This window comes from Lepidothrix coronata, unplaced genomic scaffold (assembly GCF_001604755.1).
Source record: "Lepidothrix coronata isolate B3197 unplaced genomic scaffold, Lepidothrix_coronata-1.0 Scaffold93, whole genome shotgun sequence".
In the NCBI taxonomy this organism is placed as follows: domain Eukaryota; kingdom Metazoa; phylum Chordata; class Aves; order Passeriformes; family Pipridae; genus Lepidothrix; species Lepidothrix coronata.
Genome location: NW_016690273.1, coordinates 2257382 through 2272599, shown reverse-complemented (window position 1 = coordinate 2272599; position 15218 = coordinate 2257382). Strand labels below are relative to the sequence as shown.

Genomic DNA, 15218 nt, shown 5'->3' with positions numbered 1-15218 from the left:
TCCCTTCCCTTCCCTTCCCTTCCCTTCCCTTCCCTTCCCTTATTTTCCTTTCTGCCCCTAAAGGGATTTTGGAATAAAATGCACCAGGAAAATACATTTTAAGCACAATGTCCTTCCTGAGCATGAAGCAATTTTTAATTTCAGACTTATGAAGTGCCAACAGCAGCCACTGATGCCAAGGGGGAGGTGGGGAGAGGAGGAAGAAGCGGTTGCTCAACACCTCCAAAAATCTCACCCTGCATGAGCAGCAGAGTGAAAAGAATCCTGATTATTGATGCTGCTCTGGAAAAGCAGAGGAGTGTTGATGTCAGACGAGTTGTTCAGCATTTTGTGCCCCGGCAGGCTGTCATTACTGTGTCAGTGATGTGCACTCTCCACGGCTTGCCTCGGGTACGCCAGAACCTGGCACTTACTTTTCTCCAAGGTCTTGTACCTAATGCAGCAGAACACGAAAAGCCAGTTCCACATATCTGTTGCAGGCAGGAGGAGTCACAAACACCCCTAACCAGCTCCACTGGAGAGCCACTTCTGCTCCACTGAGGCAGCTTTCACTCCTGTTCTTTCTCTCCCCACTGACCATTGTCCAGATGGCAAAAGGGACAGTGACAGAACTGCAAAAATAACAGTCCTTGGCTGGTCATGTAACAGCAGTGCAGGGAATCTTTTTGCCTAATATCCCACATAACTTTACACTTTTGCTTCTCTTGCTCCTCACTCTTTAAATCCCCCCCTGCAAGAGAGATGACAATGTGATGATGTTCCCCTTGGATTAACACCCCGGGCAGAAATTTCAGTTTCCCCTGCTTTTAACCTCTGCTTTTTTTGTGAGGTGTTAATGTAGGAAATTTGCCTAACTTGGAACTGGGACACACAGTTCAAAAGTAGGATTTTTGAAGATAACCAGAGGCTAAAGAGACAACAACTTCCCAGGGACTCTGGCTCTGTACACCTTGAGAGGCAGCTGAAGCCTAGGAGGGATAAAAAGAACTGCCAGAGCTCAAGGAGCCTTTGGACAATGCTCTCAGGCACAAGGTGGGATTGTTGGGGTGCCCTGTGCAGGCCAGGAGTTAAACTCAATAATCCTCGTGGGTCCCTTCCAACTTGGGGTGTTCTGTGGTTCTGTGATTCCATGATTCTAAGGGATGGAGAGGTCTCCACGTGGTGGCTTGAAAACTGGACTACATGAATTTCATAAGGAATCATTCTGCATCAGGACAGATTCACCCTGAGGAGGTTATAGGACATTTCTAGCCCTGGGCTCAAGCTTTTGGTGTGTGGGAGCTCCCTGTGTGCTGGAAAGGGTCAGAGCAGGAACATCTGACTTCACATACCCAGTTCATGCCCATGGAACCCACCACCCCTCCACTGAAATGAGCAGGAACATGTAGTATGTTGTATAAAGTCACTTTTCTTCCTCATGCAGAAAGAGATGGGAACATTAATATGAAGGTCTGAGATTAATCTGTTCCTTCATTGTTTTAGAAGAGTTTTCATGACTCGTGTGCTTGAAAGAAAATTTCCATCCCAGTTTATCCCACTGGAGTGGCTGCCTCAGTAACATCCTCCAGCAACTCCTGCAATTAGCCACGAATTTACAGGTGCCAGACCTTCTCTAAAATGAAATTCCTGGAGCTGATTTGATGAAAAGTTTTACATCTCCAGACAAAACCTATAATTTGTGGCACTTCTGCTCCAACCTATTGGAGGTTCCATCACCATATTACACTTAATTTTCTTTTCTAAAAAGTCCCCAGGCTTTTATTTTTAGCATTCCTGACATTCCTGCTGTGAAGAGCTGCCCATCCTGAATCATAAGAGTTTCACAAAGGTGACATGATAGTTCATTAAAGATAAGAACAACTGGGCAATAATTGTCTTCTGTTATACCCCAGGTGCCTAAATGACTCCAGCAGGATTTCATAGGTTGGAATTAAAGCAAAACTTCAGTTTTACCTGCTTGCCTAAAACCTACATTAAGAGTTTAGCAGAGAAAATGCTCAGAGGAGATAAGGGCTGCTTTCAATTCAATTAACAATGTTTAATCTTTTGCTGTAATAAGATCATTGTGGTTTATATTGTAGAAATAGTCTGGCATTTTTGAGGCATAACAGTAAATTTGCAGTTAAGTTCTAGTAATTGAAGGGGAAGGAATGAAAGGGGGACTCAGCCAAGCAAACCCAGAAATTCAAAATCTGTGCTGAGTTAGAACCAGACTGAAGGGGAAGAATGGTTTCTTTAGCACAGCAGTTAATCCGACCCACTGAATGGGCCTTCTTTAGCTCTAACCCCTTCTCTTCCCTCCTCTGCAGTGTCCCAAATAATCCTTATCTAAATATTTTATTCTGAGACGATGTTGCCTCTTATCTCATTACACCATGTTTTTGTATTTGATCTTAATCTTCTTCTATTTAGCTCGTACCAGCCTCTGGCCTTTTCACATTTAAGGATTTTCTGTCTGCAGAAATTTCCCATTAGGAGTAGGGGAAACAAAAAAACATTTCTGTGGGTAAATAATCACAGAAGATATAAGGTTACATTTGGGGGGGGGGAAATAAAAGATAGGGACATTTTAGCATGAATTCATTGTCCTAAAACTTAAAGACAAGTAATATAATTTATCTTTCTTATAATGCTATTTTCCATGGGATGAAAGCAGGATGAAGCCAGTGCAGGGAAATTACACCAATTTACAATATTGCAACGCATCAGATTCCAGCCTCCTTCCTCCAGAGTGTGCCTCTAGCCCCCCATAATCAGCTCTGGAGTTCTCTGGAGGAAACATTTACTTTATAATTTCACCACAAACTGGAGAGTCAACATCAGCTCTAGTGCTGCTAAATTATTCCCCGCTCACAAAAGCAGCTGTGCAAGAATATTATCATTACAGATCTCAAACACGCTTTTTTTGTGGTTGTTACAAATTCTCATTTAAGACTGCTGATGAATATTAATTCTCATTATCCCAAAATACCACAGAATGTGCACTCAATCATGAATTCCTCATAAAGACAATCAGATTTGTGGCCTTCCAGGACACGAAGGAGCAATGAGATGGAGAGACATTATTTACAAGTGCCTGGAGGGACAGGGCAAGGGGGAATGGCTTCAAAATGACAGAGGGCAGGGTTAGATGGGATATTAGGAAGAAATTGGTCCCTGTGAGGGTGGGGAGGCCCTGGCACAGGTTGCCCAGGGAAGCTGTGGCTGCCCCATCCCTGGAAGTGTCCAAGGCCAGGTTGGATGGGGCTTGGAGCAACCTGGGCTAGTGGAAGGTGCTGGATAATCTTGAAGGTCCCTTCCAACACAAACCATTGTGTGATTTGCCATAGCCACTTGAGTTTGTTTTGGTGGAGGAGGAGCTCCTTCTCAGAGCTGAGTCTGTAACTGGAGGTAACTCACCTCTGTGCCTTGCAGAGCAGAGGCAAAACCCTGGGGTTTGTGGTGGCCCTTCTCCGCTGGAAGACCAAGACAGCCTGTGTGCCAAACTGTCCTTTTCATCACGCTAATCAGAGCAGGGAGTGGGATAAATAAATACAAACACAAGAACACATTTTCTTTAGCAACTGTGTATTTACTCTGAGCTTATCACGCTGCACAAAGCCAAGCTGGACTCAGAACACAGGTCCACTGGACAGAGCTGCAGCTGCAGAGCACGTTAGGGAAAGTCAGGCTTTGTTCAACCTGGCTGCCACACGTAACAGCAGGACTGCAAGCACGGGTTTGGGATGTGTGTGGGATGTGTAGGGAGCTCGGGTTTAGTTTGGGAGCTCATCCTGAAGCCCAAGCCACTGATGGGCCATTACTTTTGCTGGCTAAGTGAAAAATCAGGATATGTCCTGGTGCTTTCATCGTGTTTCTCTTTGAGCAGAAGTGGCAATTATTGTACAGAAATATCTGCAAAAACTGTGCAAAATATTTACTGTGAATGATGAGTCCTCGGGCTTTTATTTCCAGGATCTTGGCCTCAGGTTTCATAATCAGAGACCTCCTCCCACTCAGCCACCCTCACACCAGGCTCCCTGAAGTTGTCTAAACCCAGAGAGAAGATGAAGACACCGGGGTCAGGCATAGCTGGGAGAGAAGAAAAATCTGCTCTAATGAATTCTGCCCGGCTATTTCTTCATTTTCCTCTTGTAAAACAACAAACAAACCCACTCAGGGCGTTTGCTTCCAACCAGTGCAGGCTGTGGAATTTAATTAGCCAAAAGCTGCACAGACTGAGCCCTGCTGAGTGTGCAGTGCTGCAGTTGTGACCCAAGTTTTAAGAGCAGACAGATGATTCCGAGTCTAATGAGTGTTTAGTGGTGATGTGGAAGCAGGAGGAGCATGCTGAACGTGTTCACTGCTTGATTATCACCCCCTGTCCACAGCAAAGTCAGTCAAAAGATTGTTAAACCCTGCTGTGGTCTCAGGGACCCAATCAGCCAAACAAACAACTCCACTGCTTGTTGTTGACACGTCCCAGAAACAAAAGGTACAAGCTATGTGTTGCTCCCCTCGCTAATTTTGGTTCTGCAGACCAGGTTTTCCTCATCACAGATTCATTACAACATGGCAACAATAGAGAGGCAAAGCCAAATGAAACCTCCGCATCTCCCTGGGGAAGCACAGTCCATTTCCAACTCCCTTTTTTTTTTTCTTTTTGTGTTGGTGTTATGCAGACAACCAGGGTAAACAGCCATGGCAGAGCTACAGGCTGTTCCCAAATTGTGGTTAAGGAAGGCACAGTTTATTGTGCAAGAAGAGGGAAAGAATGACAGCAGAGGTGGGTAGAATGACCACTCCTCTCACAAAAGATGGACAATCTGTTCTCTGAATTATGGAAATATCCGGCTTAAATATAATAATTAGCAGAGAATGGAAATGAAAGTTTCTTTTGTAACAAATAGTAATTACCAGGGAGGCCTGGCTTTAGAGGTTAATGGGAGTTTGTAATGAATGGAGAACTCCAGAGTGGATGTACAGAGAGCAATTTAATCAGCCTGGGGGGGTCAGGGGTCATGGTCAGCTCCAGTCAGAGCAGTGGAATATAAAACACATGTATTAAAATACCAATAAAGGAAAGAATGAAGCCAAAGTATAGGCTAGAAGTTAGTCACTGTGTTTCTCCAGACTGCGTGGTGCCTCCAAATCAAAACCTATTCAGTCCACTTACCCAGGAAGTCCAAACAAAAAGAAATTACTTGTCTATATACTGGAAAAGCAGGGAAATTCTAAGGCAGGCAGGGAAAAGGGATGGTGGGGGAGGCCAGGATATGAGCAAGAAGAAGGTAAGGTTTGGCAGAAAGGGAGGAGAGGGTTAAATCTTCAGGGGAAGAGAAGAGTAAAGTAGAAAGCAGAAAAAACCAGTCCCACCGAGTGGGAGGAGGAGGGTGGTGCTCTCACGTGTTCCAAAATCCCAGCAATGTGAATTAGTCTTGCTCTGAGATTTTTGGACTCGATCCACTTGTCTGTTAATGCTTATCAGCCATATCTCATCCCTGAGCACCTGCAGAAACATTAATCCCAACACCAGCCTTCTCGGGGAGATTTGTCATGTTCTTGTCCTCACCTATAAATAGGACAGCAGAGAGGTGAGAAATGAGACCAGGCAGAAGGTCCTAAACTGTGTCTAAACAAGGTGTCAAGTGGTGTTTTAATTCATGTTAGGCAACGCTGAGGGGTTTCTAAACCTTTTTCTCCCAATACAAACAAGTCCCAACAAGCCATAATTTCTTCTCCTCCTTCCCAGCATAAACTGACATTAAGGCCAAAATTGCAATTAATAGCTGAGGAGGAGGGATCAGCCTTAATAATATAAAGAGAGAACCTTATGAAGAAGTATCAATCTGGCTGAGTACTAAAAAGGAGAGGGGGATGTCACTGTGAAGCCAGGGGTGTGTGACACAGGGTTATTGCAGGCTGGAGAGTATCCAAGGAAAGGGGAAATGAGGAGTCATCCCTCAGCTGCAAAGGGACACCTGTGTGGTTCAAGGCCCACTGCAATATGGATGTGGGAGCTGCTGATGAGGAAGAGTGACTTCCCCTGCTGCAGCTGAGCCGTGGGCAGCAGCAGAACTCACACTTCCATCCAAATATTTCACTGCATTTCCCCAAAGTGCTTCCAATATCTCATCGCTTTCATTCTGAGCTGATTTGATTTTCCCATAGTGCCACCAGCTGCTTCACACACAAAAACAGTGGCTGTGAACTTCAAAGTTTAACACTGGTTCTCACTGCACTTCCATGCCAGGGTTCCTACAGGGGAAGGTCGAGAAAGAAAGTAGCTTGCCAGGGACACATATCTCTTACATCTCTCCTGGAAAGGTCCTTGCCACATGCAATACATTCTTCTGCATGTATAAGTATAGGCATAACCCATCAGACCACAGATCCACCTGATCAACTGCCCTGTTTCCAAAGCAGCCAGTGCCTAAGGGATGTAGTACTGTAATGCTGTGCCAACTGATATCCTTCCCTGGGATATTCCCAAAAGCCCCCCTCGTGCAATTTTCAGCTTAGAACATTTCAGTATTATTGTATTTAATAGCCCTCAATGGATTTTGCTCCCAATCATTTGTCCAAAACCACTTTGAGCCAGTGTTAACCAGCTGTAACGTGGTACAGCTCCCAGCCCTACACCTGAGCTGCACCTGGATGAAGGACTGGCTCCTTCTTCAGCCAGCTCCAGGGATGGATGGATGGTTCATTCCTCCTTCAGCCAGCTCCAGGGATGGATGAATGGTTCATTCCTCCTTCAGCCAGCTCCAGGGATGGATGGATGAATGGTTCATTCCTCCTTCAGCCAGCTCCAGGGATGGATCTCTCATTTGACTCCTCTTAGCTCGTTTTTCTGTAAACCACCATTCCCTGTTCCCCCTTTCCTTGTCACTAGTGATTTAACACACTTCTCCCATATCCCTCTTTCTTTCTCAACCTGGGAAATCATTGCTCATAATAATCTATCCCATGTGTCTGATTATCCTTCTTGTCCTTCTTGGTATTGTTTCTGTGTCAGTGCATCCCCTCCAAAGTGAGAGGGCCAGATGTGACAACACATTTGGGATGCAGGCACAGCATGAGTTTGGGTGACAGCAACATTCTGCTCTGTGTTTTGATCCTTCTGCCTTTCCCAGTAATCCTTGGTTTTCACTGTGTCAGTGTGATCAACAACAAGCACTGTGATGATGCTTCCATGCAGCAAATTATTAGAAACCTAAGAGCCCAATCTTGTGGGGTAGCAATCATTTAGAGGCCATCATTTCATATATGAAATTAGGATTGTTTCTCCCAGGGACACCACTCCACGTTTCCCTGCAATGAATTTCACTGACCACTTCATGGTCACACCTTCACTCTGATGATGTCCTGCAGTTCTCACAATCAGCCTTGCATTCACTGCTCTGAATGACTTTGTGTGATCAGTGAATATTGTCACCTCGTTTTCCCCATTTTTGGGTTAATTAGGAGCACACTGAACAGCACGAACTCCCTACACACATCCCTGCAGGACTGCACTCATAACCTTCTTCTACTGTCAAAGCTGACCATTAATTTTTGCCTTCTGTTTCCCTTCAATGAATCCACGCACAGACCTTCCTCCTGACCCTTGGCTGTTCAGTGCTGCAACAGCTGAAGGTGAGGGACCTTGTAAAAACAACCTTAAAACACTATCAATTAAAAGAATCACCCTTTACCTATGTGCTTGTAAATAGAAGTGTGTAAGTAGATACATTTTTTTAGTCTTCCAAAGACACATCCCAAGGCAGGGAAGTTTCCAGCAGTGATTCACCGCATGTCAACAGCGAAGTTCTCCCTGTCCCCATGTGTGAAGCTTTACAGCTGAATTATTCTGTAATGGTAGAGTGAATCCCTGACCTTCAGCACAGTTTATGCTGGTCTGGGCACTTCCAAAGAGCTGCTTTCACAAGAAATGCAAGAATAAAATGTGAAATAACTGAATGGGTGTTGAAACCTGCAAAGAAAACAAAATTTTATGCCAAATTTGATATTTGGTATTTCAGTTTTGGTTTGGCATTCCCCTTTGGCAAAGCATTGTCTCTTTGCAATTATTTAAAGATACATATATCACAACCTTCTTACTGCACTGACGGTGGTTCATTCGTGTTTTAATTAACTGATTTTTTTTTTGTCGGTTCAATAAAACTCCTGTAAAGTCTGGGTTAGTGTAATTTAATCAGCTGCCTCTTTTTATCCAGCTTTTGGAAAATAGCAAGTAAAAGTAACACATCAGTTCTCCAAAGTACATAAGAAGGGGATCTGAGCTGGTGATTTGTGGTGCCAGCACTCTGGGGATTTTAAAGGCAAGGCATCACAAATGCTGGGGTCCAGCTCCTACCCTTTATTAAAGAGTGGAAAACAAGATTTTCTGCTTCTTCCAATACCAACTGACTGCCACGTTGGGAGTGAACCAGACATTGGCCTGAACTAGCTGAATAAACTAAAACGAAAAAAATAATCCCTCTACTGTTGGAAAAGACTCCTCTTGACAGGGATTATTTGGAACCTCAGCAGGTTATTTGGAACCTCAGCCACCCCCCGGCTCAGCTGTCTGCCTTTGGCCTAAAACCTCGGCACCAAAAATGTGCTGCTTTGTATTATCACCTTAAAATCTGGTCTGGCATCGTGAAATAAGCGTTTAAAACGTTCCTTAAGCTTTACCTTGCCACTGATTTTTCAATCAGTATCACAGAGTCGTGGAATACGCTGAGTTGGAAGGGACCCACGAGGACCATCGAGCCACCCTGGTGAGGTCTCACCTCAGGCTCTTCTTCTCCAGCTGAGCAAACCCAGTGCCCTCTTGTGGCCCCTCCAGACCTTTCTCCAGCCTCATGTCCCCCCTTCGGACACTCTCTAATAGCTTTAGATCTTTGTGATATTGTGGTGCCCAAACCTGCACCCAGTTGTTGCAGTGACCAGCAGCAGACAGGTGAATAAACTTGACAGAAAACAGAGCAAAAAATTCTTTTCAGTGCTTATTTCAGACCAGACAACACTTAAAAACGTATTCTTGCTTTATACAAGTTCTGGGCAAGACCAGCAGAGGTGATGAGCAGACATGGAGCCCTCTCAGATGAGTTTGACACAGTGTCCCTTACACTCCTCCAGTGCAGTATTTAAATGTTTTATCTCTTCCCTGCACTCAGGATTATGTATTAGGAGAAGGAAGGATCTGGAAGATTGTTTTCCTGTGTTCTTGTTAAGCTTCTCTCTCTGAAGCCCGATGCCCATATGGCCTGTTAATAATGCAGCACCATAATTTAACACAGTTTGCCTTCAAATAAATCCCAAAGTAAGGATGGTCTGGGATAATGCCCAGTTAATATAAAGTGCACGGCCCAGAGGGAACAGAGAAGCAAATCAAACCATAAATGGGAAAAGATGAAGGAAAAATACAAGGCACCCCAAGCACTTTAGAAGTATTGTTATTATTATTATAAATAATAATAATAATAATAATGTTATTATTATTAATTTTTATTACTATTTTGAGCTTTCATCCTGTCAGCTTAAATTAAAAAGAATTAGATCTTAGTATCCTCCAGCAGTTCCAGTGGCTTCCAGTGAGGTGCAGAGTTTTAACTGGAAAAATAAAGTGGGTGTTTTTTTAAAAAAAAATTTGTAATTTGTTCTAATAGATTCTGGGAAGATGCCTCAAGGCAGGTGGTGAATCCTGAAGTCCACAGGGTTTAGCCCACCAGGGCTCTTCCACAGGCCTCCAATTTTTCAAAAGAGAAAGCAAAAAGTTTTACTGAATGTGAAATTCAATTCCCTTCATGTGTTTCCAGGGATTAGCCCCCAACAGGAGCACTTTTTATTTGGTTTCTGCCCACGGCACCCCAGGTAACATAAATGCTTAAGTATTCCAGAGGAGACAGAAATAATTATGTGACTCTGTGATATCTAAGCAGTAATAATAAAAAAACTCCCTTTCTATTACCATTATAGAAAAACAAGACCTATTACTCACATAACATTTAACTCTCTTTCAATGTGGCATAAAGCTCTTCTGTCTCAGAGCATTAATAAAATGTAACTGCACTGCAGATGCTGTTGGGAAAGCAGATTTCCAGAGATTTCCTGAAATATCTGAACCTTTCTGCTGAAGCAGGAAGAGGTAACTGAAATATTATTGCAACAATGAAACTAATGGCTTTCCAAAAAAACCCTCTTCCCAAAGAGCACATTTGGCCTGAGAAACAGATTAAAAAATATGAGGCTCAGAAACTCAATATCAGTTTTAGTTCCTGTTCAAGAGAAATAAGGTCATTCTCTCCCTTGAAGGACAAATGTAAGGAACTTTGCCCTTGTTTTTTGTCCCTTTTTTGGGAATTACACTCCAGGAGTGCCATAGGAGGGATGGAGGGAGCACAGTGGCAATGCCTGTAATAGGTTGTTTGGTCTGCAGGTCTTTGTGAGGAAACAGTAAAGGAACCTACTTCTGCAAACCTATTTTTTTTTGTAATTTATGTACTTGTACACACACCCCACATGTCTGTTTGCTAAGAAAGTGCCTCAAATCAATGGCAGTAGTACACAGCCCAAATTTGGGGCCTCCTGAATGCCAGGAAACAGCTCACATCCTAACGAACCAGCCCAGCACTTCACTGCAGCTTTCCTGATGAACCATTTGCTGTATTGATTACATGGCAACCTATGGAAAAACCTACATTAGCTATCCACAGAGAAGCTTAGGTTTGGGCTGAGGATTAATTTAAGAGTTTTTATGTGATGCAGGCAAATCTACTTTAGCTTTGCAAGACTATAACATTCCCAGGTTTGAGAGAATTTACTGTACAAAAATCCGCTTTTCCCCATACTTAGAGCGTGTACAAGAATATTATAAAGCATAATTCTTCATGATCTACTCAATGCTGTCGTGCCCCAGTTACACCAGATTTCAGAGATTTCAACTTTGCAGTTCCACCATTGCCAATGGACATATTTATTTCTGTTTATCCTTCAAAGTTTCTTCTAAAAGAAGCAGTGGCAGCAGAGCATCGAGACAGTTGACTAGGGAAGGAAGTCTCCTGTGGACTCCCACAAAGGATTTGCACCCTTAGCGTTTTCATGGCTGCTGACTCTTCAAGTCTCACTTTTGCAGATTTTAACTCACTGAACTGGAAGAACTTCAGGACAGGATGGTTTGATGCAGACACTGATTTTTTTTTTTTTTTTTTTTCTGAGTACTTTTTGCAGAGAACAACAAGGAGAGATTTTAAAAGTACCTACAAATCCCTCAGATGGGACTGTATTCCACAAAGATTTCCTGTGCTACATCTACACAGGAAAGCAGCTAAAGGGGGTTTACCCATATATAATTAAACACTTTTGAGGCACAGAGGACATTTCACACAAGACAACTACCAGATGCATGTTTCTGTTAACTACATTTCTGTCTAGTAATGGCTTATGGTTTGTAATATTTATGTGTTCTCTTGTTTGCATTCACATCCAGTGGCTGTGAGCAGCAGAGGTTACAGCACAGCTGGAATGAGTGTCTCTTCTGGAAGACCTCCACACCAATCCCATGAGGTTTGGTAGCCCCTTGCCCACGGGGGCAGGTGGTGGAGTCCTCATCCCTGGCGGTGTCCAAGGAAGGACTGGATGTGGCACTCAGTGCTCTGGGCTGGGGGACAAGGTGGGGATCAGTCACAGCTTGGACTTGATGGTCTCAGAGGTCATTTCCAACCCAAATGATTCTGGGATTGTGAAATCCTAATCCCAGCAAAATGGATCCCACTTCTTGCTTTCCTTTTATCCATCCCAAGTAACCAATTTGTGTGTGAGTTCTGGGTGGGTTTCTGTTGCCTCCTGTGCACACACAATTTTCCTCAAAACACATGTTTCTGCTAGGTCTGAATAGAGGTTTTGTTAGTGAATAGAGATACTTGAATTACACAGTTTAAAGTGTGTAGGTGTTGCATGTGTTAATTCATGCTTGTGGTATGTTTGGTTTGTGCCTTCAGTGTAGGGTTTGTGAATACTCTTTCCACTGGGTGCATTCAAAACAGGGCACTGCTATTTGCAAGCCTTCTGGAGCTCCATTACATTGATTATTGTGCATTCCCAATAAATAGCACCATATTTTAAATGGATCAGAAGGCAGTTGTGGGGTTGTTTTGTTTTGGGTTTTTTTGCTTGCCAGGAAACAAGTTTAATAGAGATGTTCATTAAAGGCACAAAGCCAGAGCATGTTGAGGTTGGTGCCAGATGTTTGTTGCAAGTTAAATTCAGGCAAAGGACACAGCAAAAAAACCAAAAGATTCCCTCATTTAAATACACCTGCAAAGAACTGCTGTTTCCCTCAAACCCTGACTGGCAAACACTATTGGGATGCAGGACCCAGTGATTTTACCACTCCTCACAACCCTAGCTATTGCTCAGGGCATGCCCCAGTTGCTTTCACTTCTGGTTATGACCCAGCTAAGAAAAAATGATGGTCGTGGCTTTCTGAAGTTGCTTTCTCCATGAGCCACTAATGATGGCTTATGTGCACTGCCTTTTTATTTTATTAAGAGGACTGCATGTAGATTCTCAGGCACTTTCTCTCTTCATGCTGCACAGCTCCACAACAATGTAAAACCCTAACACATGGAAGATTAAATTAGATTTGAGAGATGCAAGGTCCCCAAAAAGAAAAGGGAAGAAAAACCCTAATCAGCGTATTGTGGTCATGGAAGGCACTCTAAAGAAATTTAGTGCCGTGCAATACATATTTATAAGGCAGCATTTTACAGTCACACATTTTTTCCTGTTTGCTTACGTGGGATAACAAGTAGCACTGAGACATAAAATGCGTTAGGAGACACCACAGAGCACAGAAATGGCAGATTCCTGCAGCACCAGCCCGAGGCAGCTGCTTGTCCTGTGTCCCTTCTCTCCTCCCACTGGGATCTACTCTGCTTGGTCGTCACTCTGATGCTTTGCTTAATCCCCTGCACTTTTCTTTCTCTGTGCTGGTAAAATAATCATTGTTTTAGGATGCGCTTTCTGTGACAAGGCAACCACAGGGGTGTAAATGTAGCTTCTTCCATGAGTCAGGGAACTCTTTCTGTTCCTGGTTGTTAAGAGAGGGGCTGACCCAGGGCCAATGTGACCAAATGGTGTTGGTGACACAGTCCTGCTAATAGTGTTCAAGGCCAGGCTGGTACTAAACCCATGCAGTCCTTCCAAATTCACGTTGTGTGGATACCAAACCCCCAGCCCTGAGTGTTTTCAGCTGCACATCTGTTCCCACTGGACCACAACACTTGCTGATGGAGACAAAAGCACCAGCATGATAATCCAAGCTGTTCAGCCACATTATCCTCCCTCTGGGACTCAGGAACCCCGAGCTGGTTCCTACACAGTCCCTTCACTCACGAATCACTGGCACAGACAGGGCTGTGAAACAGCCACAGGTCTTTCACCATCTTTCTCCTGAACACCCAGTGCCCACTGGGAAAGCCACAGGTACACAGGAACTTTAGATCACCCCAGAAAGGTGAGCAAGGAGTTGGAAGGTTTATTTTTAGCTATTCATGGATCTGTTTCCAATACAGAAATCTCCTTATCTCTCCAAACTGAGCTCTCCCTTCTGTGCCTTGATACCACTGGTGTGTGTTAAGCTCTGGGAGATGTTACACTCTCTCCAAGAGACAAGAGCATTCTGCTCACAGTGAACAGTATTTCCAAAGGAAGGCCAGGCTGTTTCCAAACTGGATTGAGTCCAGTGAATTGTACTGTACTCTGCCTTTGCAGAGCTTTGCCTCTAAGTGGGTAAAAGATCATGTTAAAAATTCATTTCAGTCCCTACATCCACTGTCAGTGAGAGCCAGGAAAGTCATGCTTTGGAAATTGTGAGGACTTCCATCAAATCACTTACTGCTGCCAAATGCATAGAGTAACTTCATTAAGGCTGAAAAAAGAGAGCAATCATATGCAATCAGGGTCCTATTAGTATGAGAGAAACTCGTTATTGCAGTGACCCTACACCTTTCAGAAGGCACCAAAGTTTTTTCTGCAGAGAGATGGAAAAATAGCCTTTAATGAGTCACCTTTTGGCAATAAAGAACGAAACCTATCTGGACTTCAAGAATTCTGAAAGTTTTTTAAAAAATGTTCCAGTTTTAGAGAGTTTCAGACTCAGAATTGTTACCCATACTTGCTTGTTAAAGGAACAGGGTGGAATGGGCTGAGTGAGTAGGCTGGGGCACCTCTCTGAGTTCTTCCCAAGAAGCTGTGGATCTTTCTGTGACAGACTGTTGCACCCTGAAAGTGTAAACCAACTCCTCTTGGACAAAATCAATGGAAATCTTGGTGAAACGTGAGTTAGAGATGGCAATTGTCTTCCTCTTGAAAAAAACCAAGCAGTTAAGAGGCAACTGAGGTTCCAGCATAGTGGAAACCCTCTTTCTTTATGACAAAGGAGGGTGTTGGTGAAACAATTCTGTTGCATACATCTCCTCTTTCTTGGGGTCCCTGCTCAGAAAACTCTGTCTGCTCCAAAATGTGATGAAATTCTGGAATTTTTCCCTTTGATTCAGTTGTTTTCAAGAAGTCTCTGTCTAGTAATACTTTGGGGTTTGGAGGTGATGTTGTGCTGATTCTACAGTTCACAGAAAATAGTGGAAGCTTTGAATGGCTTTCCTTGGTGCAGAGCTCCATAAAATCATCAGAATCTGTAACATTTGTAAATCTTTTCCAGCTCACCTCCCTTCTATCCCTAGCTGAGGAATCAATAAGGTTTGTTGGGTCAGATAACCTAGGCTGGACTCTTCCTGTGCTCAGCATCTCAGCAAGGTTAACGGGTTCTGCAGGATGTAACTGAGAGCAGAGTTAAGGATACTCCAGGCAGAGTTTAACTCTCTGCTGTGTAGCCACTGTTACAGATTCCTTTAGTTCATCCCTGAGTAAAGAACTTACTGTGAAAAATCATATTCCTGTTAATTCACTTCCTGACGGTTTGTCCTACAATATTCTTGCTCCTTTATGGAGAAAAAAATTGAAGCTTTCCACCGTATGGGTATAAAAATATCTCAAATGCCTTATTATTTTATAGCACCCACAACGTGCAGAATGTACAAATGCAGAATGAAAAGGCAGTCTCTTCTTCTCCCTGCCAAAGCTTCAGTCATTCTTATGGCAGTTTCTCTCTCCTGATTGTTTGTCAAGAAAAATCCAGCAAAAAAGGTAACATATTGTGGAATAAAGATAATATAGAGTGTGGAGAGGGG

At 43.5% G+C, this 15218-nt stretch overlaps 1 protein-coding gene across 1 annotated transcript in view; it reads right to left on the bottom strand.

Moving 5' to 3' along the window:
* LOC108500713 (claudin-8-like) overlaps nucleotides 1-8753 on the bottom strand; it is a 12444-nt gene extending 3691 nt beyond the window's left edge. Inside the window, exon 1 of the mRNA XM_017821889.1 lies at nucleotides 8662-8753. The gene's annotated coding sequence lies outside the window, so the exon portion shown is untranslated. The remainder of the gene's footprint in view (nucleotides 1-8661) is intronic.
* Between the last annotated feature and the right edge of the window lie 6465 nt (nucleotides 8754-15218).